This window comes from Cryptomeria japonica, chromosome 1, assembly GCF_030272615.1.
Source record: "Cryptomeria japonica chromosome 1, Sugi_1.0, whole genome shotgun sequence".
Lineage (NCBI taxonomy): Eukaryota > Viridiplantae > Streptophyta > Pinopsida > Cupressales > Cupressaceae > Cryptomeria > Cryptomeria japonica.
In genome coordinates this window covers 497,319,739-497,343,887 of record NC_081405.1, presented here as the reverse complement: position 1 = coordinate 497,343,887, position 24,149 = coordinate 497,319,739, and positions in this window count along the sequence as shown.

The window sequence follows — 24,149 nt, the reverse complement described above, 5'->3', positions numbered from 1 at the left end:
TGTTGATTTAGGAGACAAAAATTTGGAAGGATAAAAATTTTAAACCTTAAGAATTCGTGCTTGAAAGGTAATAGTGTTCATTGTTGTAATGTTTATGGGGATTAAGGAGGGGTCACTTTTTGAAATAAGAAAACTATTTCTTGAGAACCTATTTGGGAGGATTCAAATCTCTTAGCCACTAAGTTTACTCATATCCATGATGGCTTCTCTTGGATTATTTCTAATATCTATGCCCCTAATAATAAATTTGCTAGGGGCAATTTCTAGAAATCGTTGGCTGATTTTAGAGATTTTTATATGGAGGAAAATTGGCTGGTCATTGGGGACTTCAATACCCCTCTTTCTCAAGAGAAAAAGTTTGGGGGCTCCTAGGTTTCACTTGATAGTAGAGTAGATTTGATGGACTTCATTCAAGATTATGCTTTAATGGACTTGGATTTGTTATGCTCTGCATACCACATCCTCCATTTTATGCTTAGAAATGTGGGTAACCCTTTCTATCTTGTTTTTTCATTCTTTGTTTCCCCCTTTGTGTTTCATTTCTTTTCACTTTGGAGTTTCAGAGCTCTAGAACCCCAGAGTGTGTTCTGTGTCTTTTTTTCAAGGTTCCTGAAACCCCAAAGATCTTTTGTTTTGTTGTTTTTGGAGCTTCGGGATTCCAAAATTTGGAAATCCTGAAGTTCCACCTTTTTTCTTCCGTATTGTGGACCTTGAAGTCCCAAAATCCCAAAACCTTGAAGTCTTCTATTTTCTTTTCTCCTTTTGTGGGTGGATTCTAAGTCTTGATTTCCTGGAACCTCGAGCCCTTTCACCGGTTTTTCTTGTTGGATCCCTGGGATCGCGGTATCGCAAAGACCTAGGTTCTCTTCATACCATTCCTTTGTCTTCTTTTCAGAGTTTTAGAACTCTAGAATCCCGAAGTTGGTTATCTTTCCACCCCAAGACCTCGAAATCCCTGAACCCCGAAGCATGTTCTATCTCAATCTACATGGTCACTGAGGGGTATAAATACCCTTACCATGGCCCATTTCACTCATTCTCGTGTCTTGTCATCCGAGAGCCCTTTTCATCCAGTGACCTAGGCATTTTTTGTGGCACACATTGTGTCCTCCCTCTTGCTTTGTCTAGGTAGGTTTTCTTTTCCTGCCTTGTGTTTTTGCTTGGGTTTTCCTTTGTTTCTTAGTTATTAGCTTAGGATTTTTTTGTTTTTGAACAATTTGGCCCCCTCTTTGTTCTCTTGCCATTCTAGGATCTTAGGTTCCCGAGATGTTGAATCTTGTGTTGATGTCAAATTATTACCCTCCAAAACCTTGGCTTCCCAGGATTTTGGAGTTTTGTCTTGCCCTATGTTCTTCTTTCTTCAGAACCCCGAGTCCCCGAGATCCCGAAGTCATCATCCTTGGTTGACTCTTTAACTCCTTTACTCTATAACTTTGAGTTCCCAAGATTTTGGAGTATTATTTGATTGGCCCCTATTTCACTTTGGAAACTTGGGTTCCTGGGATCCTAAAGTACCCTTAGAGCTATCCCATTCAGGTCTTTGAAACCCTAGGTTCTTGGGATTCTGAAGCCTGACTTTGATAGACTATGACCTCCCCTTTTTACATTTCAGGATCTCGAGATCCTGAAATTATGAGAATCTGGTGCTTCTTACTCTAGAACCCCAAGATCTCAGGATACCAAAGTAAGATCTATTTGAAGTTCTTGTGACTCCATGAAATCAGTTTCCTTTATAAAGACATCATGTCTAGGGTTTGTATGGATGAGAGATGTATGATGTATGAGAAGGTTATGTGGGACCTTTCTAGAGAAGATTAGGTCTGTTTGAAGAGTTAGAGTGTGGAGATATTGAAGAATGAAGTAATGCTGAAATGCATTAACAATGAGCTATCAAGGATCTAACCAATCATACTATGCTAGTATCTAGATCACTCACTTGTTGATTACTCACATCTTCAACAAGTCTAAAACCCTTAACCGAGTAGGCCTAGCAAAGCCTTTGTAAATCCTCTAACAAGGTGGTTCACAACTGTGGATCTGAAATCCTTTAACAAGGTAGTCTTTAATAGGACTTATCTCCTAACAGAGATCTAGATTCCTAACAGGATCTGTTCTGGTGAAGAACATTGTATGACCTTAACCGGTCTGGTTTCTATTTTTTAGATAGTTACTTGTGAGTTTCTGCTCACCGTGGTTTTTCCCATTTGGGTTTCCACGTCAAATATCTTGTGTTATGGTGATTGTGGTTTTGTGGGTGAGTGATTTATTTGCTATTTGGTTTGGATTTATCTTAACCGGTTTATTAGTGAATCTGTTATACCGATTATCTGCTAAACTGTTTAAGAGTTTGATTTTAGTATTTTTTGGTATACTAATTCACCCCCCCTCTTAGTATTCATCAATTGGTATCAGAACCAACCTTTTCTATAAGTCTAACCACTTGGAAGGAGATATGGGGAAATACACTATGAGGGAACTTACTCATCATCTCACTCAGGCTGAGAGAGCCTATGATGAACTCAAAGTCAAGTATAAAGCCTCTTTGGCCAAGAGAAGAGAGCATGCTGAGAAACTAATGGAACTTACTAAAAATATCTCTTCTTATGAAGCTGACATGGATGCCCTAGTTGAAGAAGTTGAAAAATTGAATGAATCTAAAGCCAACTTGAGAAAGGAGTTGGAAGGACTGACTATCAAAATGTGTCAAGAGCTTGAGAATTGAAGGAAAGCTAAAGGTTTGGTAAAAGACAAAGATCATGAGATCTCCAAGCTAAAGCAAGAAATCAGTGCCCTTACCAATCATCACCAAGAGAGTAAAGTGGAAAAAGAAGAAATGCAAGGTGAACTAAACATGGCTATTTATGAGAATGCAACCTTGATAGAATATAATGCTTCTATTTCCAAGGAACTTATTGAGTCAAAGGAGATACTTGCCAAATTCAATCAGAGTACTACTAATCTAGAGAAAAAGATAGAATCGGCAAAACCGGTAAATAATACCACTGGACTTGGTTTCTCTAGGTATGAGGAAGGTGAGACCTCTGGAAAAAAAGCTAAAGCATCAAAGAAGCAACCAAAATCCAAGGATAAAGGTAAGCAAAATTTTAAACCTGTTTGCTTCAATTGTCTCAAGGAAGGACATACTACTAATGTGTGTAGAAGTAAGGCCTACAATAATTTTCCTTATTTTTTAAACAATAAGCCTAGATATAATAAATTCGATGGAAACTGCTATGCATGCAACAAGTTTGGGCATACAAAATTTGAATGCAGGTCTATTTTGCACAACACTGGGAGATACCCTCCAAGGACTCAAGGAGTTATCCCAAAACCCTTTGTGAATCGGAATCCCAACTGGTATAATACCTATGACCATTAATCAGGTGGCTATCAAGCGGCAACTAGTTGGAGAGTAGCATGTTTGATCTATCATGGTAGCAATCACATTGCTACAACATGCAGAAGGAAGAATGGTAGTATGAATAATGGACCATGGAGAACCCCTTGAATGGTATGCTATCATTGCAACAAACCGGGACACACTGCCAGAACCTGTAGAATGAGAAAGAACCTATCAGATGATATACCGATCACTCCAGAAGGGAAGATTGATGTTGAAACCGTTCAAGTGGGAATGAATAAAACTTGGAAAAAGAAACCTAAAGAAGTGTCACAGGATGAACCGGTTTCTGCACCTAGTGTGGAAGTCTCTGAACCAGCAAACTAAGCTTCAGAAAAGCTGAGAGGGAGCATATCGGTGAAATATTTGAACCCCTAGTTTATATCAGTAAAGACCCTAACTGGTATATGTTACCTGTCAATCGGCAAAAGATTTGAAGCAGTAAAAGGCAAAATTAGGGTTTATGCCCTAGTGGTGATGCATTTATTATGGTAGGTGAAAAGTCTGTTTAAAAGGATTTTGGTCATCATTTTCACTTATCTATTTTCAAGCGAAGAATTTTCAAGTGTAGAGCGACAAAGAGTGATTCAAAGTGAATTCAAAATCTTGCAGAGGAATCTACAGATCATTTTCAATCTATTGGTGAAGAACACTAAGAGGTGTTCCAAGCAACCAAAGTGGTGTGTTGTGAGTGACATTGGCAAACCCTAAAATTTGAATTGTGAAGGTATTTCTCAAAATTCTTGTTTATCATTTAATCATGGCTTCTGCATCGCACTCCAGTTCTAGTGTACCTATGGATTCAACCGAGTTTCTTCAAAAGAAGATGAAATACAATGCCCTATCCCAAATACCCACTGGAGTTATTGTCGAGGAAGACATTTCAGGATATATAGATTATAAACTAGAAGAACTAGGATCCTTAGTGATTCATTCTCAGCTAGGTCTGTTCTGTGGGGATGAAAAGAAAATCAAACTTGAATATAGCATCCTAGAGAGGAAGAAATTGCACAATGCAGTTTATTTTCTGGAAGAGTTCACTGAAGATCACATCTGCATCATCCTAAGCAGTGTGCACAGTGATCAAATGTATCTCGAGCGGACGCATGACATCACACCAGAAGCAATTCATGTCATCACTGGTTTTTGTAACATTGGAGAGGTGTCAACTCTAAGGAAGGTCACCAAGATTGAAATGACTAAGCTCACCAGTTCTCTAAGTGACCAACAAGTGATGACCATCAACACCATCACAAATGATTTGGTTAAGTATGCTTGCAGGGTGATTGGATACTAGATGTTTTATGCCAGCAGAATGAACTCTGTCCCTGCTGCTACAATGAATGCCGCCTACAGAATGATTAAGAAAGATGCCTCATTTGATTTGTGTACCTATTTGCAGAAGCAATTGCTACTAAACCTGAAGTCCATTAAACAGGATAATGCTTTAAGGTTCAAGTTTGGACAACTTCTGGTCGGCCTTTTCTTTTACTTTCGAGGTTATTTCCCTAGAATAGGTGATGTGCAATGGTCTACTGACTTACCGGTCTCCAAACAAATCAAGGAAAGTCTTCAAGTAGTGGGAACTTCACATCCTGAGGTTCTGAACAAATACTTCGATGAATTCAAGTGGGAAATGAGCCATAGGATGAGGATATCTAGAGATATTGTGAAGAAATATGAAGATGACATCTGCTTCACCATAAAGGTAGATGAATGCATAATGGAAGTGGTGGAACCAAGAAAGGAAGCAGTTGAACCAATGGGGTATGAAGTGATGTATGATATTTTGATTGGGTATGCCTCTACCCTACTTGCCTCACCACTAGATGCTAAGAAAAAGAGAACCAGCACCTACTTAGAGAGGGTAACACCGGTTGAAGATCCTACAGAGAAAAAGAGTAAGGCAGTGCCATCGGTATCTGCACCGATTACCTCTGCCAGTCCCAAAGTGACCAAGCGGTCACCTGCCAAGAGGAAACCTGAGGTTGCTCCTGCTAAAGTATTCGAGAGGAAGTAGAAAACCAAAACTAGCTCACCGGAGTCAAAGGATACTAAACCGTAAATTCAACCTCAGAAGACAAGACAATCAAGCAAGAAGGCAAAATCTATCGATAGTACACCTGCAACTTTAGCACCGATAAACATAGATATTTCCTCCTATAAGCCTATGACACATTGTCAGAGGACAATCAAGAACATTAGGAGAAAATTGCTTGATGATTTAAAAGAGCATTTTGGCGATTTTAATGATAATGAGAAAGATGAAGTAGAACAAGAGGTTATTAGATATTTGTGTGTCAATGACCGATCGCCATCTGAAATCAGATTGGTCACACCAGATTCTTTATACAATTCTTTAGATAACAAATGGCGCATTGCCATTGAAAAGGAACAAGAAATAAGGGAGAGAGTCTTTGCACAATCATTTCCTGATGCCTCTAATTCTGAACTATTTGAGCTAATGGATTAGAACAAAGGCCTCTTCTTCATGAGAAGAAGAAGACTCGGGCTACTGGAAGGTAAAGCTTCTGAAGTGGAGAAGGACACATTTACATGCCAAAGTTGTTGTCCGGTTACACCAAGTGTCTGAGGCCAATCTAAAGGTTGAACAAGCACCTGATCTAACATCAGGAAAACCGGATGAATCATTTGATAGTGAAGGGGAAAGAGTGATAGAGAAAAATAATCCCATTGATGTGGATGCATTAGATGTTGAGGATGTCACTCCAAACACAGAGAAGGAGAAACGGGATGAGGAAAGAGATGAAAAAGAGAAGCAGTTTAAAGAACAAATGAAGAAAGAGCAAGTGGAAAAAGAAAAGAAAGAGGAAGAAAAGAGGAAAGAGGAAGAGAAAAAGAAAGAGGAAGACAAGAGGAAAGAGGAGGAGAAAAAGAAAGAGGAAGACAAGAGGAAAGAGGAAGAGAAAATGAAAGAGGAGGAGAAGAGGAAACAAGAAGAAGAGAAGAGAAAAGAAGAGGAGAAGAGAAAAGAAGAAGAGAAGAGAAAAGGAGAGGAAAAGAGAAAAGAAGAGGAGAAGAGGAAAGAAGAGGAGAAAAAGGAGAAAGAAAAGAAAAAGAAGGAAGAAGAGAAGAAGAAGGAAGAACTGAAGAAGAAACAAGAAGAGGAGAAAAAGAAGAAAGAAGAGGAAAAGAAGAAAGAAGACAAAAAGAAAAGAGCAACAGAGGAGAAGGAAGTAGAGAAAACCAAACAAGCGGAGACTCCCAAGGCAACAGGTGGTCAAGCCAAACCGGTTGACACCACCAGTTCGATTGACCTTCAATCAATAGATGAGTTCAAGCTGTTATGAGGTATCAAACTGGCACAAGAAAGACTAGAAGAGTTGTGGAGGAAGAAGGAAAGGGATGTCATACAAACTACAGTTGACACCCTTACCAGTCTGATTCTCGGTACTAACCTCCCTAGTATCGATTCCTCTTTGTCCAAGCTGAAACTCCTTTGTACTATAGTAGAGGACCAAGTTCAATGCTTGGAAGATGTTTCTATAGCCACTGCAAAGAAGAATCATGAAAAGGCACTCAACACTTCCTAAGTCAAGAAACTAAATGAGCTCTAGTCACAACTTCTGAAGCAGCAGAAGGATATCAGGGGTGCTATGGATGAGGGCAAATTACTGCCGAGTAAAATTTGCCAACCCCGTCTATTTTGTGATGATGTGCTTAAGCAGAAAGATAAACTCCAATCGAAGTTCCAAGCATATATCAGCACCTTCAAGATGCCATATGATTCATTTACTACATATGGGCAAATGGTTCATCATTATCAGCTGCAGACTGCTAGGGTGGAATAAAAAATCTGCAACCGGACAAAAGATTTGTAGGAGCTTCAACTGGTCTTATTACCTAGACTGCAAATTCTTCAGAAATGTTTTCTCAATCTGGAAGCCATCACGGTAACTCAAGAGATGAGTACCATTGATGCTATGGAAGAACTGGTATTCCAGATGCAAACAGAAAGTGAGGTTGCTACCTCATTACTTGAGTCATGGACATTGGCCATGAAAACTTTTATGCAAGATTTTAAATCTGTTTTTCATAAGTTTTATTCCTTATTGTCATAAACATTTACTCTATTTTTATATATAAGGAAATAGGGGTTATTCTGCATTACTTTGTCATTGTTGGAAAAGGGGGAGTAGTATTTAAAATTTTGGTGAATGTTACCATTTCATGTATACTTTCGTGTTACCACTTTGGGGGAGTATTATACATTGTAATTTTTACAAAAGGGATAGTGTATATGCTTAGGGGGAGTAATTTTGATTATGGCATATTTTTGTTGTAAAAACACTTAGATGTCAAAATTTTCCTAAGTGTTGCCATCAATGCCAAAGGGGGAAATTGTTGGCATTTTGATGATGTTTTGATTGTCATTGATGGACACACACTTTCTTGATGTATGAGTTATGCTCAACCGGTAATTGTTCCGACCGGTATTATGTATTATAATCTTTAGACTATCGGTGTTTTGCAGAAGATGTTTACTAGTCACAAATTGACTGAAGACCTCAAGCAGTATGGAGAACCCAAGTGGGATGAAGACCTCAAGTAGTTTGAGGATCTCAAGTGGTACAAAGGAACAAAGCGATAGTTAACATTTTCCAGTCATCATTTTTGACAACTAGTATTCGGTATATTGTATGAACCGGTATTACTCTGTGAGTTACCAACCAGTATTTCTGTGATGAGTTATCATCCACTGACACTTTGGCGGTGATTTTGTGTCGTGTTACCAAATGTGTCTAGATGCACTGAACCTAGGAACTTGTAGTTTAATCTTATTGGACCGATATGAAATCAGTTTCTTTTATAAGGACATCATGTCTAGGGTTTGTATGGATGAGAGATGTATGATGTATGAGAAAGTTATGTGTGATCTTTGCAGAGAAGATTAGGTCTGTTTGAAGAGTTAGAGTGTGGAGATATTAAAGACTGAAGTAATGCTGAAATGCATTAACAATGAGCTATCAAGGATCTAACCAAGCATATTGTGCTAGTATCTAGATCACTCACTTGTTGATTACTCAAATCTTCGACAAGTCTGAAATCCTTAACTGGGTAGGCCTAGCAAAGCCTTTGTAAATCCTCTAACAAGGCAGTTCACAACTATGGATCTGAAATCCTTTAACAAGGTAGTCTTTAATAGGACCTATCTCCTAATAGAGATCTAGATTCCTAACAAGATCTGTTCTGGTGAAGAACATTGTATTACCTTAACCAGTCTGACCTTAACCAGTCTGGTTTGTATTCTGCAGATAGTTACTTGTGAGTTTCTGCTCACCGTGGTTTTTCCCATTTGGGTTTCCACGTCAAATATCTTGTGTTATGGTGATTGTGGTTTTGTGGGTGAATGCTTTATTTTCTATTTGGTTTGCATTTATCTTAACCAGTTTATTAGTGAATCTATTATACCGATTATCTGCTAAACTATTTAAGAGTTTGAGTTTAGTATTTTTTGGTATACTAATTCACCCCCCCTCTTAGTATTCATCATATCATGCTTAGCAGAGCCTTTGGCAAGGAATATTATAAGCACTGCCACTTGTGGATGTTCCACTATATCCACACCATCCTTAAAGGGAAAGACTACTTTGATTGGGCACAAATCATATCAAACAACATTCATGAGAAGATGTGTAGGTCGATTCAGACCAAGAAATTTATCATGACTTCTTATGTGATTTAGATGGTCAGAGAAAGAAAATGTACAAATTGGTGATGTTTCAGAAGAATTTTTTGAGAGAAGCCAACAATGGCTAAGTCTTAGGCTATGGGCAAGTATCACAAGTGAGAAGAAGAAAGGTAAAGCCATAGGTAATCCCCAATAAAAAAGCACTCGAGAATATGTAAGGAGAACAATATCGGAGTCAACGAAAAACACTCATGTAGACCAAGAAGCTCCTATGCTAGCTATTTAAAAGGAGGAATTAATGAAGCAATTAGATGCAAAGATAAAGGAATCTCAGTTCCTTAAAATAATATCTGAACAAGGGATAACCACTAGATTACTAATTGTACCTCAAGCATAGGTTGTCTCGATTGTACCCATTATTGCTATGGTTCTGATAGAAGGAACATCACAAGGACAAGATGTTGGACAACCTCCTTCTTCTCAAGTCCCCACAACAACCACTAAGTCAACTCACAAATGGGTGACCGTCCATAACATTGAGGCAGATTTAGATGAAGATGATGAGCCCATTTCAACAATAGCCCACAAGAAGAAGGAAAACCTCATGCAAAGACAGGCCACCTCCAAGCAAGTTTTAGGAGAAGCATTGTTGGTATAGATACCTACTATTCCTCAAGATGAGAAGCCTACTCAAACACTTGTTGATGAGCCAAAATACCAACCAGTTGAGATCACCCAAACATAGGTTCATGAGGTGCAGGTAGAAGCCATGAAAGTCGATGAAAAACATGAAATGATGGTGTTCACACCACAAGATCAAGAACTAATCCTTAATAAGTTAGCAAAAGGCCAACAAAAACAACAAGATGAGGTGAGTAAAGAGGCTTTTGAACAAGAAGTAGGTGAAAAGCTAGAGAAGTTTCCTAAACAACAACAACAGGGTTTCGAGCAAGTGCTACAAGAAAACCTTGCTCAACAACTTCCCCAACCTCCACAATGGCATGAGGAGTCTATATAAAAACAACATGAGAAACATCAAGATGCAAATAAAGATCAACAAGAAGAAGAGGAAGAGTAAGAGCATCCACTGCAAACCCACATAGTGACTGCCCAAGTAACCACACAAGGTGAGTAACAAGATGATAGTATGCTGCAGTGGCTCAAGATTAGTTTTGAAAAGAAGAAAAAGGTCATGTTACCAAGTATTAACCTACATGAAGCAGTTACTAAGCCACCCAAAATGATAAAGGAAGCCAAGACTCTTCACCATATTTTGAGGATTGACTTTGGGGATGTTGTGGCCAGTATAGAAGCTCCAATGCAAGGAACAAAAGGAGATGAATCGGCTTCCCCAAGGTACCAAGTTTCCTAGGTAAATCTTGGAAAGAAAACTAAGTGGGGAGAGATATCCTCCTTAAATACCACCATTGCTACTATAAAGACAAGGATATAAAAGGAGCATAAATCTAATAAAGAGGCTAAGGCTTAGTTGGGATAGTATAGGTAACTACTTCTAGAAATGGTGAGACCACTAGATTAAAGACTCAAAGATGTCCAACCTTCTACATCAGTATTGCGAAAAGAAAAAGTCAAGGCACTCTATGCAATGAAAAAGAAGGCAACCATTGTAGACACTTGGACTAAGGATCAATTTAGTAAAATAAGAATATTCCTAGAGGAGACCATGGATACTTATGAGGATGCTCATCTCCTTGAAAGAGGTATGGTCCTTTTCTCTACCCAATTGGATACTCAGTTTGTTATATATGAAAAGAAAATAAAGGTGTTGAAAAGGATCAAAGATATAGATTAAGAAAAAAAAAAATCTGTTAAGGGGTGAAGATGTCACTATTTTGCAAGCTTTCATTAATGTTTTGGAATCAAAAGGGAAGTTGTAGATCAATTTAGGACTAGGGTATTAAAAGGAAATACTCATTTCTTAAATCTACTTGAAGAATATAAGCAATATGTCATAAGGATATTGAGTAAGCATAGATTAGAAATCCTCCAAACAAACTCAATGAAATAGGAAGAGGTACTCAAAAATTGGGAAGCCTATGTATTAGAAAAATTACTCTCCGACTGTTGAGTTTGATACTAGTATGATAGAAAGATAAATCTACCTTGTTCTTCAGTCCTACCAAGCAACACAAATAGTAGACAATATAATTGATAAGATGGAGGAGTTAAGGGAAATTCTAAGAGATTTTAGGTTCCTAATTATGTGCCAGACCCGCCTCAAACTTCAATATATTGCTACATTGGAAACTACTGCAATTACAAGAAGAACAAGCAGTGAACAGGTGGGTGACTCTAAGTATACTCCCAGTTGTCATGAAGAAGATGGTGTGACCTTGGTTTGAGCAGTAGTCCTAAAAGAAGATCGAGAGTACACTTGTCAAACATGCACATCGTTGCAAGGTAGGTGCAACACACGTAGGACTTTTAACTACTGCTCAAAAATAGTGACTTGCAAGTTGAATTGCAACCTCCACCATTTTGTAACTAGGTCATAGGCAATAGTTGCTATAGGATTATAGGGATCAAGACACTATAAATGTAATGTGTTGAGTCATTTAGGGAGTCTAAAAATTGAATATTTGAGGCCATAGTTAGAAATTTATTTATAGTATTTTCATTTCTAGTTTTAAGTTTCAAACATTGTTGAACTTTCGTAGTATCAATGCTCACTGGTACTCATTCTTTCCATTATTAATCAATGCAAGTTATTTTATGGATCACATGTTTCATGATCTCAATTAATTGAAATTGTTATCTCATTGATTTCATATCTTTTTTTCATTCTAGATAGCATAGTTGTTCTGAGTAATGCGGGTTTCATGATTTATAATTTACAAAGTTGCTTCATTAATAGTCAACTCTGTCTGTATGTAAGATCATAGACCTTGCACATAGATAGAAAGTTTCATGTATGCTATCTAGTATTTTATTGATAATATGTGTTCATTCGGGATATTTCTTTCAAGTTTGGAAATCTTGCATTGTTATGTTTGTTCCTTCTATGTACCATTCTCTTTTGTAATTTGTTTTAAGTCGATCTATGTAGGCTCTTTCTATTACCAACATATCACCTTGATAAAATGAGTCACATAGTCCCTAAAATATCCCTTCATAGTTATAACCCAACAAACATGACCATAGATAGTGAAGATTTCACAGTTTTTACTCTTTTCAAGAGAAGCTCTACTTCACGAAGCTTGCATATTAGGTGTATACAAAATACCCATCAAATAAAACTAGCACTAGAAGGAAAACGCTAAGCAGAAGAGCTTGAATCATTAAAAAATATTTTTGTATGATATAACTTGGTGCTCCCAGGAGACAGCCTCATCCCATTTATTCAACCATATTTGGGTTTCAACGACAAGTAAGATGACATCATCTCTAAATTGTACACCCTTGCTTGGAATAGTGAGAGGAATTACACTGATTTAATGTTCATGCATCTCATCCTTGATGAGGAACGATGAAAAGCTTAACACATTGAGATCAATGGCTAGAGAGAACTTGCTGCACAGATAAACCAAGCACCTCAACCACCTCCCCCTCAACCCCAACAAAATTGAAAGAGTTCAAACTGGAGTGGATATCCTCCTTTTCACTAGAGAAGTTTGAAAGAGTTTTGAGTAGTGTTGCAAGACCTAATAATATTTTTGAACTAGGTCCACCTACCAGATAGTGGAAAGACAAAGCTAAAGAAAAACTTCCTGGCACTCCCTCTCGGTAACCTCGTTTGGTTCATCACCCTATCCAATTCATCAAAATTCCTCAACTGACCAAGCCCCACCACTGCCACCTATGGTGTTTCTTAATCAAGCTCAATCTCTCACTAGAGGAATTAAAGAATTACTTAAGGACCTTGATAAGTTCTATACAAAGTTTAAGTTTGGAGGACCTAGGTTTCTAAGGAATATATTGAAGCATTCAAAGATGCCTTGGTATGAAATAATGTCCAGCATGAAGATGTGGCATGTCCTCTCTTCCCTTAATCACTAGGTGAAAAAGAATACCACTGGTACCTCACCATTCCTGCTAACTCCATAACCAACTAGAATGCCCTCGAGGAGGATTTCAATTTGTAGTTCAAAGTGTATGTTGATCTTGCTACTCTTTACCATTAGTTTACCTCATTAAGGAGATTACCGAATGAGCCCTTGACTATCTTCAACACCAAGTTCTAGAGAGCTTACTAGAGGCTGAGAGACCCATATCAGATCACCTAGGGTGTAGCCATTGAAGCATATTTCCACGCTATCAATCTATGGATTTCCATGTTTATCAAGAAGAGCATACCATAGCTAAATAGGAACACTTTGGCTAAGGTTTATGCTCTCGCCTTGAAGATAAATTAGGAGTTGAACCAAACCCTAGGGGAATCGATCACAACCTCCCTTTGGGCCTTGCTTATGGGTCATATTACCAATTGATTTCCCCTAGCCCATCTACAGTGTTGGGAGCTCTTACTATGAACCCAATTCCTTTGTATGGACCACAAAAGCTTGTGAACAATCACCCCATACCCTACCATGGTGTAATGCACCACAAGGCCAAATCAATGTTTAGAACTATGGAATATCCTACCAACCAGGAGTTAACAATGCTACAATGGCTAATTAAGTAGCTATAACTTCATCAATAGATCAAACCAACCATTTTTTACTTAAGTAGAAGCTCTCAAGAAGATGATTTCTTGGGTCACTATGGAATTGGGACATCTCAAGGTGAATCCCCCAATAGGAAGAATCAGTCTTAGTCTTATAATAATAAAAGGACTTACCAAAACTAGGGTTAGAATAAAAGATATAATCAGAAGCCATACAATTGATGATGGAACATAGGTCCAAACAATGGTGTACCTCATGCCCATCCTGATACTTGCAGCAACTCCAAACAAGTTTAGAGTGTCAACTTGGTAGATATGAATATGATGACTAATTGGTGTAGACTCCATAATACCGCATCACATTCCAAAGTGAATGCACCCAAATGGAGAAGCTCATCTGAATAGCCCAAGTTGATGCACAACCCAAGGGTCAAGGAGAAGTGAGTGAGCATAATAAGATCAACACCACCATGTTGGTAGATACCTTCCTCTTCTGCAAAGAAGGAGAACTAAACTTGAGACACTAGTGTATGATACCCAAGCTTTCAAGATCCCAGGAATACCTATAACTTGAGAAGCCAAGCTAAAGCACCTCTAACCACTCCGGTTACACCTAAGGATAGGCAAGTTCCCCTAGATCCCAATGTAGTTTACAACCCTCCACCAACTCAAAGTCCCCAAGGGACGCATAAAAAAGTTGATGTGAGCAGGGAGTTGGTTGGTAGGCGCCCCTATGACGTGACCAAGGAAATGGAAAAGGCCACTACTACCATGTCACCCATGGATGTCCCACTTTATTGTCCCAAGAAAACAAGCACCTTTGAAGAAGATGGAATAGTTGGAGTCCCATACCAATGAAGTGAAGGTGGTTGTCTACCATCTTGACACCACTGAGAATTTTCCATTTCTCCTTAGCATCAAAACCCTTTGGTAAGAACTTGGACAACTAGTTGGTTGACTCAAGGGCTTCTGGAAATGTCATGCAATATTCCATATGCCAGAAGTTGGGACTCAACCTCCTTTGCACCAACAACAAGATTATTCATCTTGACAAGACTGAGGTCAATGTGATTGGATAATTTAAGGACATCTATATATAGTTAACTATGGATCCCTAAATCTCTAGGTATATAGACATCTAGGTAGTCGATATCCCTGGAATGTTGCTAAGAAGAAATTGGTCGAAGAAGCTAGGTAGTTACATTTCCACCTACTTCACCTATTTGTGGCTTCCTTGGAAAGGTGTTAGTAATCTTATCTGAATCGATAGTGAACCAAGGCTTAAAAAGATAATTACTCACTATGAGGCCACTAATGAGGTGGCATATCTTGAAATGATTCTAGGAGTCTATAAGGTCAAAATCATGAGCTTGACTGCAATGCAAAATGTAGTACCACCCTAGGAAAAAGAATCCCAATACTTGATTAGAACTAAGAAGTTTCTTGCAAGGATGCGACAAGGTATGCGACTCTTGGGAGATGACCTTCACCTCAAGGAACTCCTATTACTGAAATGGTGCAGAATTCATCACCGAGAGCATTCAGAGAAATCGTGCACCCTTGTAGGAACAATATTACAAAGTTAATGAGATCTAAGGCTAGTGGTGAAACTGACTATGATACTACTCCAGAAGAGTGGCAAACAACAACCAAATCAGATGAAGAGATTCCCTGCATGGAACCTGTTGGTTCCCAAATGGGTTTACACTGCAAGAGGCAAAAACCAAGTCAATTCTTCAAATATCTATGAAGAAGCCAACTCTAACTATTAAATCCTCAAGATCTTGGACCAACTAACAAGGATTCAAACAAATCCTTCTACACTTTGGGCTCTACAAAATCCAGGAGGGTGATCCCTTAGTGAATTTTATGAGCTCTGCACTATAATCAAAAGTTCACTAAAACAAAGTAGATAATCTCATATACAAGCTCAACAATAGGGAGAATGCTCAAGGATGGAAAATCCTTCAGTGATCCTCAACCTAATTGGAGCATGAGATGGGTAGAACACACAATAACAGACATGAATTGAAAGGTATTCTGATAATCAACAATTTTATACCAAGAACAGATGAATGGAGCACAAAACTGATTGTAAAGACTAAGACAAGCTAATGACCAGTGACCTATTCCATTGGGGAGTCAAATTCATGAAATGTAAGGTGAATTACACTAGAAATAATCTGATAGCATACTGATCTAAGAATATATTGCCTTACAATACACCTTAACTATAACCCAAGCCCAAACTACTTATCAAAATCCCTGCACAAGCCCTACCACTTTGCAATTTTGTTCAAGCATTTAATTGATCCCTTAGATCAAAGCATAAACACAAATCACATACATCACAACAATGCACTGGATGAAATAAACCTTTGATTTAGTTCATTCAAAAGATAGTAGAATCATACACTAGAGAGAAATAAGCCTGAATTCTATTTCATTTATTCAAATGCTATATTTTTCATAAAACAATATACAATTCAGTCCTTCAAAACCCGCATAAGATGTGACATGAGACGCATTCTATTTTTCTCTACAAAATACTACACTTTGCTCATTCCACCTAAAACTAGCTATAGGAACCATAAAAGGAACCCTAAAGGAACCAGAAATAGGAACCCCATCTCATGGCCTTGAAATCCCTTTTATAGAAACAAGGGAGAAAATAAGCTATGGGTTAGAGGAGACATGTTTCATTCAAAAATGACCAATCACACCTGATTCTGTTACAAAATATTCCTCTATTGCAAAATATTCTAACTGCATTTCATCCCTCTTTGTTGTTATCGATGAATATTTGATAAGAGCCCACCTTGTTGTTGCTCTTGTTTAACAATATAACCACCACAAGAAGACAAAATTGTATGCCTTAATCGCACCAAAAAACTGTAATACTGCATTTTGAAAGCCTGTCTCAATCTTCTCTAGTTCTCAAAAACTCTCTACCCTCGATTGAAAACCTTTGGTAAATTGAGATGAGTATAAATTTTTTTGTTATCATCCCTTTGTTAGCAGAGCAGACCTTGTCCGCCATTACCTTCTCACACGCATGATGAAACGATGCCGATTCATATTTTGAAAGAAGTTTGAATCTCCATCGTCGATCTTTTCCACACTTGGTGTATCGCACGATCCATATTGGTCAACTTGACATTGACCCTCCAATGTGGTAGGTAGGTTCATCAAAATATTGACTAAGAATTGCCAAGTCACCTTCCAACTCAACTCTATTAGCAGCCCCACTATCGGCTCATCTCGGTCCACCTGGGACACGTGGCATCATCTCATGATGTTGCGGTCCTTATCCTCCTTACATCTTCCTTCGTGGGGTTATGAGGGCCATTGGATCTGTTCAATATTTACCCTACTGCCATGGTAACAGCCAGTCTTTAGCCAGCTAAACATTAGGTACCTTTTTTCATATATTAAAACATCGTCATCCTTTGAAGCACGTGAAAATTGATGGAAAATTTAGTAGCCTGAATGTTAACATAAAAGCACCAGCATAAACATTAAAAGCACCAGCATAAACATTAAAGTCCAAACTTAGGAAAATTTAATGCATCAAAATAAAATATTAAAGGGGGCCCGCTATATGATAATGAAAAGACATAACCCTAGGGAATAAAAGGAGGACTCGGCCACGGGGCCAAAATAAAATATTTCATGCTAGACATAGGAAAATATAAGGGGCTGACACAAGAATTAATTGATAGGAAAATAACATGGCCTCCTTGATGATAAGCTAACCCTCAGCCTTAAGTGAAAAAAGGTAATAGGAACTATAACAGGCTCAAGGGTTTTAATAAAAAGACTTAATTAAAATGCATAAAACCCTAAACCCTAAGCCTGAAACACAAGAACAAAGAGAAAAATTAATTAAAAATGACCCATATTTTCACAGGGACATTACATTTTTTGCACACTCATTTTTAGGACCATTAGTCGCTCTGGTTGGGGACGATCGTTACTCAGGATTGATGCAAGAATCCAAAATCTTAGGTGGAGCAGAGGAAAAAGGAAAATTACCTGGATATGGCAACTCAAACAGAAAGAAAGCTACTCTACTATGTATAAGACCTAATCTAATGTTCATGGAAAATAGCTACTTTAAGAAAAGTAGGGCATCAATAACTGTCCATGAACAGGCAAGTCAAGAAGAAAAGATTACTACTCCATTACGCATAGAGTCAAAAGATTTAATCTACCCCACGATGCTTGTGGCTTAAAGGTCAAACCACATGTGATGGCCCAAGGCCATCTGAAAAGGCCAGAAAATTCTTTCCTCTATCATAAACATGGTTTTCCTTTAACTGCACTGAAACCAATCTGAAAGTATATCTGAAAGTATAGCTAAAATGCCATGATTCAAACATGCTAGCAATTTTATCTAATTACCCTGCTTAAAATTATCATTGCACTCAATTTTTAACCTCTAAAACTTGTGCAATGATTGAAAATTTAAAACACTGTGTGAGAAAAACAAGTCATTCTCACTAAAAAACACACTTCCATGCTGAACACAACATGCATCATGGCTCAAATCACTGTCACACTCAAGATAGACATCTCCCTGCTGAAAAAGCATAGGCTCACATTCTAATATACAACTGGGAATATAGGCCTCATTCAAATCATTAGTTTTCTCATCAAAAGAGGAACTCTCAAAAGAATCCACCTTCCCACTGTCTACAATAAGAAAACTATCATCAAGAGAAGGAAAAGGATCACAACTGATCCTCTGATGCAATTGTAAATCATCAAGCTAAAAAAATATTTCAGCCTCTGGCTCTGAGTCACATTTGATGTCATTTATATCAGCAACTTAGATGCATGTTGGATCATCACATTCACTTCTCCATGACCCCTCACCATTTTGATCATAGCCACCAAGATCCACTTCCCCTTCATGTGTACCATCATTCTCACAAAGAGTTCCATCATTAGCATCCACACATATATTGCTAAAAGAAAAAACTAAATTTTTATCAACATGTAAATCCTCATTATCAACACACATGTCAAAGTTGAAATCAAAGAATCCCATGCATTCAAGCTCTTTGTCCTCTTGCATATCGACTGGTTCAAACATGGGAAGAAGATTTTCAGTAGATGCAGTTTTTAATGCATCATGAGAGACAACCTCACTATCAAAAATCACATCAGCATAGTGCAAAATGTCTTCATTTTTTCCATGTGTATATCTCAGGTACTCTACTACTAGCAATTCTGAGATTTCCTCACTGCTGATAGAACATGTGTCATCTTTCTCACTTACATGTCCCATATTGTTGTCCTCCTCAACTGAAAACCCACTAGATTCATGAGAGCATGTATTTATTATGTTATGTGAGATTGCATCTCCAACAGCCTTCTCAAAATTATAGTTACCACCAAGAAGAGAATGTTGACCTTGTACATGTTTATTTCCATCTTCATTTAGGCTACCATGGCATTCATTTTTAGGTTCATTCTCTTCAACCATCTATTTCTCACACACATTGTCTTCTTCATGCTAATCATGTGACTGATCTTCAACAACATAGGGAGCATCATTATTAACTTGTGCAATGTCATCACACTCTTGCTCAGCCTTGTCATTAGCAACATGCAAACTTTCAATATCTAGCTGCATCTTAGATTTAACATCTTCAAATATATCAATCCATGCAACCATCTGATCCATATTAGCCAGTTTTGTTCTCCTTGGCCAATGAATAGCATCAGGTTCATAGAATTGCAAAAATAAGTCTACCCACTTAGAATCTTGAAGCATATAACTCATAGGAATACTTTGTAATGCCTTCAAAAATCTTGATAGTAGCGTATAAGGTTGCTCACCCACTTGTGTTTTTATGTCCAGCTGAGCACTGACATACACCATTGGGTCCTCCACATAGGATATTTGTTCTTGTGCTATTTGGGGCTGATAAACTTGCTCATATTGCTGAAAAGTATAAGCTAGGACAACAGGGACACATACGCTTTGAGATGCACATTCAACACTTGACACACAATGCTCTTGTGCATGCATTGCATCCTCACATACTGGAATATTTTGAGTACTATGAGGCTGCTCATAACTGACTGTATCATAGCTAAATCTCTCCAAAAACAATCTCCTAAAGAAATCCCATGAAGACAAACTTTGTGCTGCTAAACATTCATACCAGTCCTTTGCACCATCTTTCAATGATCTCACAAAAAACTTCATGACTATATCTTCATTGGAAAGGTGATAGTCTTCAACAAATTCACTGAATAAATTGACATGGTGGAGTGTTGACTCAGACTCTTGTGTATGAAACAAAGGCACATGATTCTTAATCTCAATGGGGAAGGGATATGGGTACCCTTCAATGTTGTTGAAGATTAAAGGCCTATACTGCTTAGGGATGAAAACCCTTCTAGGTTGACTTTCCTTAAGTTGTTGATCACTCATTATGCCCGAGACATCATAATGACCATACATCTTGCTTGTCTTTACAAGCTTCTCATTCAAACCTCACAGTTACACATCTCTTGACACTCTTACAATAGAGTCTTAAGAAAAAGAAAAACATGCATAAGATTGAAAAATCAGGCTTAAGACTCGTAAATGAACCTATTACAAATATTTCATACTTCTCCTAATATAAGCATATAACTAAAATATGAAACTAAGAAGTATGCAATTTTGACAATGAACTCCTTCCCCTTTTACTTAGTTCTACAACACTAAATAGGGAACTCTTTTCTATAGATGACTTTCATGAAAATACATTTGACTCATGAGAATCAAAATACCTAGAAATGTTGTAGTGGCTAGAAATCAACTTTCTGGTTGGAAATATTAGTAGATGTGAAGCTGGATTCACATCTTCATTAGGTTCTTTGATAGAGTCCCCACCTCTTTGTAAAAGACAAATATTTGAACAACTGTAATTTATTCACATGTCAAAATTGTTTAAAAACCAGCACTGCAACACCTCCTTATCCAAAAATATGGCATCATATGGATTCCTTCCTCAACTTGTCAGGGTACTTCATCATAAGACCTCAAATCTTCTTCATCTCCATTGCAAATCCTTTAGTTCTTCCTAGTTATTCATCAAATAATACACAATGGCGTGGAGATCTCAGAGTTGCCACTCACAATTTGTGAGGTATTATGTAATAATCATGAAAAATGGACAGATCTAGAGAGAACTTACATTGAAAGATGAAATACAATATATTCTCAAACAACATTTATGAGAATTGACTCAACTGACAAGGGATGGACTTAACAAGCTCATGACTCTATAAGGCAAAATAATCTTTGGGATAATACCTTAGTAAACTTTTACTAGAGGTCTTTAATAAATTTTTTACTAACTTCTCCCCAGCAAAGTCGCTATTTTGTTGGTTCCCAAATGGGTTTACACTACAAGAGGCAAAAACCAAGTTGATTATTCAAATATCTATGGAGAAGCCAACTCTAACTATTAAAATCCTCAAGATCTTGGACCAATTGACAAGGATTCAGACAAATCCTTCGACACTTTGGGCTTCTGCAAAACCCGGGATGGTGATCCCTTAGTGAATTTTATGATCTTTGCACCATACTCAAAACTTCACTAAAACAAAGCAAATAATCTCATATATAGGCTCAACAACAGGGAGAATGCTCAAGGATGGAAAATCCCTTAGTGATCCTCAACCTAATTGGAGCATGAGATGGGTAGAACACACAATAACAAACATGAATTGAAAGGTATTCTGATAATCAACATTTTTTAGCAAGAACAGATGAATGGAGAACAAAACTAATTGTAAAGACTAAGACAAGCTAATGACCAGTGCCCTATTCCATTGGGGAGTCAAATTCACAAAATGTAAGGTGAATTACAGTAGAAATAATCTGATAGCATACTGATCTAAGAATATATTACCTTACAATACACCATAACTATAACCCAAGCCCAAACTACTAATCAAAATCCCTTCACAAGCCCTGCCACTTTGTAATTTTGTTCAAGCATTTAATTGATCCCTTAGATTAAAGCATAAACATAAATCACATACATCACAAAAATGCATTGGATGAAATAAACCCTTGATTTACTTCATTCAAAAGATAGTAGAATCATACACTAGAGATAAATAAGCCTGAATTCTATTTCATTAATTCAAATGGTATATCTACCATAAAACAATATACAATTTAGTCCTTCAAAACCTGCATAAGATGTGACATAAGACACATTCTATTTTTCTCAGCAAAAGACTCTACACTTTGCTCATTCCACCTAAAACCTACTACAAGAACCATAAAAGGAACCAGAAATTGGAACCCCATCTCATGGCCTTGAAATCCCTTTTATAAAAACAAGGGAGCAAATAAGCTATAGGCTAGAGGAGACACGTGTCATTCAAAAATGACCAGTCACACCTGATTCTGTTACAAAATAGTGGACTATTGCAAAATATTCTAACTACATTTCATCCCTCTTTGTTGTTGTTGATGAAGATCTTATATGAGCCTACCTTATTGTTGCTCATGTTTAAAAATATAATTGCCACAAGAAGACAAAACTGTCTACCTTAATCACACCAACAAACCCTAATACTACGTTTCGAAAGCCCGTTTCAATCTTCTCTAGCTCTCAAAAACTCTCTACCCTCAATTGAAAACCTCTAGTAAATTGAGATGAGTAGAAAACTTTATGTTATCATCCCTTTGTTAGCAGAGTAGACCTTGTCCGCCATTACCTACTCCCGCACATGATGAAATGATGCTAATTCATAGTTGAAAGAAGTTTGAATCTTCATTGTCGATCTTTTCCATGCTTGGCGCATCACACGATCCATATTGGTCAACATGACAATGACCCGCCAATCTGGTAGGTAGATCCATCAAAATCCTGACTAAGCATTGCCAAGTCACCTCCCAACTCAACTCTATCAATGACCCCACTATCGAATCATCTCAGTCCACTTGGGACATGTGCCATCATCTCGTGATGTCGCAGTCCTTATCCTCCTTACATATTCCTTCGCAGGGTTACGAGGGTCATTGGATTTATTCAATCTTTACCTCGGTACCATGGTAACCACTAGTCTTTAGCTAGTTAAATATCAAGTAACTTTTTTCATAGATTAAAACATCATCCATTTAAGCATGTGCAAATTGATGGAACATTTAGTAGCTCAAACGTTAACATAAAAGCACCGGCAAAAATATTAAAGTGCAGACTTAGGAAAATTTAATGCGCCGAAATAAAATATTAAAGGGGGCCTGCTAGATGATAATGAAAATACATAACCCTAGGGAATAAAAGGGGGACCCGACCATGGAGCCAAAATAAAATATTTCACGCTAGACATAGGGAAATATAAGGGGCCGACAAAAGAATTAATTACTAAGAAAATAACATGCCCCCCTCGATGATCAGATAACTCTTGGCCTTAAGTGAAAAAAGGTAATGAGGAATTATAATAGGTTCAAGGGTTTTAATAAAAGACTTAATTAAAATGCACTAAACCCTAAACCCTAAGCCTAAGACACAAGAACAAAGAGAAAAATTAATTAAAAATGACGCATATTTTCACAGGGACATTACATTTTTTGCACAGTCATTTTTAGGACCATCAGAACCTCACCAATCCATAAGTGAAGATGGCATCCAAGAAGAGGAAATGCTAGTATCTCTCAGTGAATCTTCAGTGCCCCTTCCACTAGAAGTACCAGTACCTATCATCCAGCCTCATGAGGATACCACATTGTGTTTTCCTACATCGATAATGCCCAAAACAAAGAAAGGAAATCCAAAGGCTAGCATATGGCTATTGAAGTTTGATGGTTCTAGATCCAAACAACGTAGTTTGGCAAGGGTTGAGGTCACTAATCCCAAGGGTAGGGAATTTCTCGCTTCCTACAGCCTTCAATTTTCCTACACAAATAACGTCACTGAGTACGAGGTTTTAATAAGAGGACTTTTTCTAGCTCTTAGAAAAGGGGCCAAAGCTATAAGGGTGCAAGGAGACTCAGAGCTTATTGTCAAACAAATAAGAAGCCAGTATGTGTGTCATGATAAGAGGTTGGATACATATTGAAACTGAGTCTGGATTCTCATAGAAGACTTTGAGGCCTTTGATATCCAATTAGTGCCTTGTATTAAAAATTCCATACCGAATGCACTGGCAATGGCTTCCAACACTCTTGAACCAGTCAGAGAGTCCCCACTCAAAAGGTTTTTAGTCGAGCTGGTCCCCACTCTAGTAGTACTTGACAATGTCATACACTTTCAAGTCTTTGAAGATGACAAACACATTCTAGACTTCCTAGAAAATTTAGGAGCCTTTAAGGACCAAATTATAGACAAAGATGATAGGGAAGATATTAATGATGAAGGATATTCAAAAGGTATCATGAACCTCACCACAAATGTTATTCCCAAAGGAATAATAATGCTTGAACGTCTCTTTGACTCTGATCCCAGAGT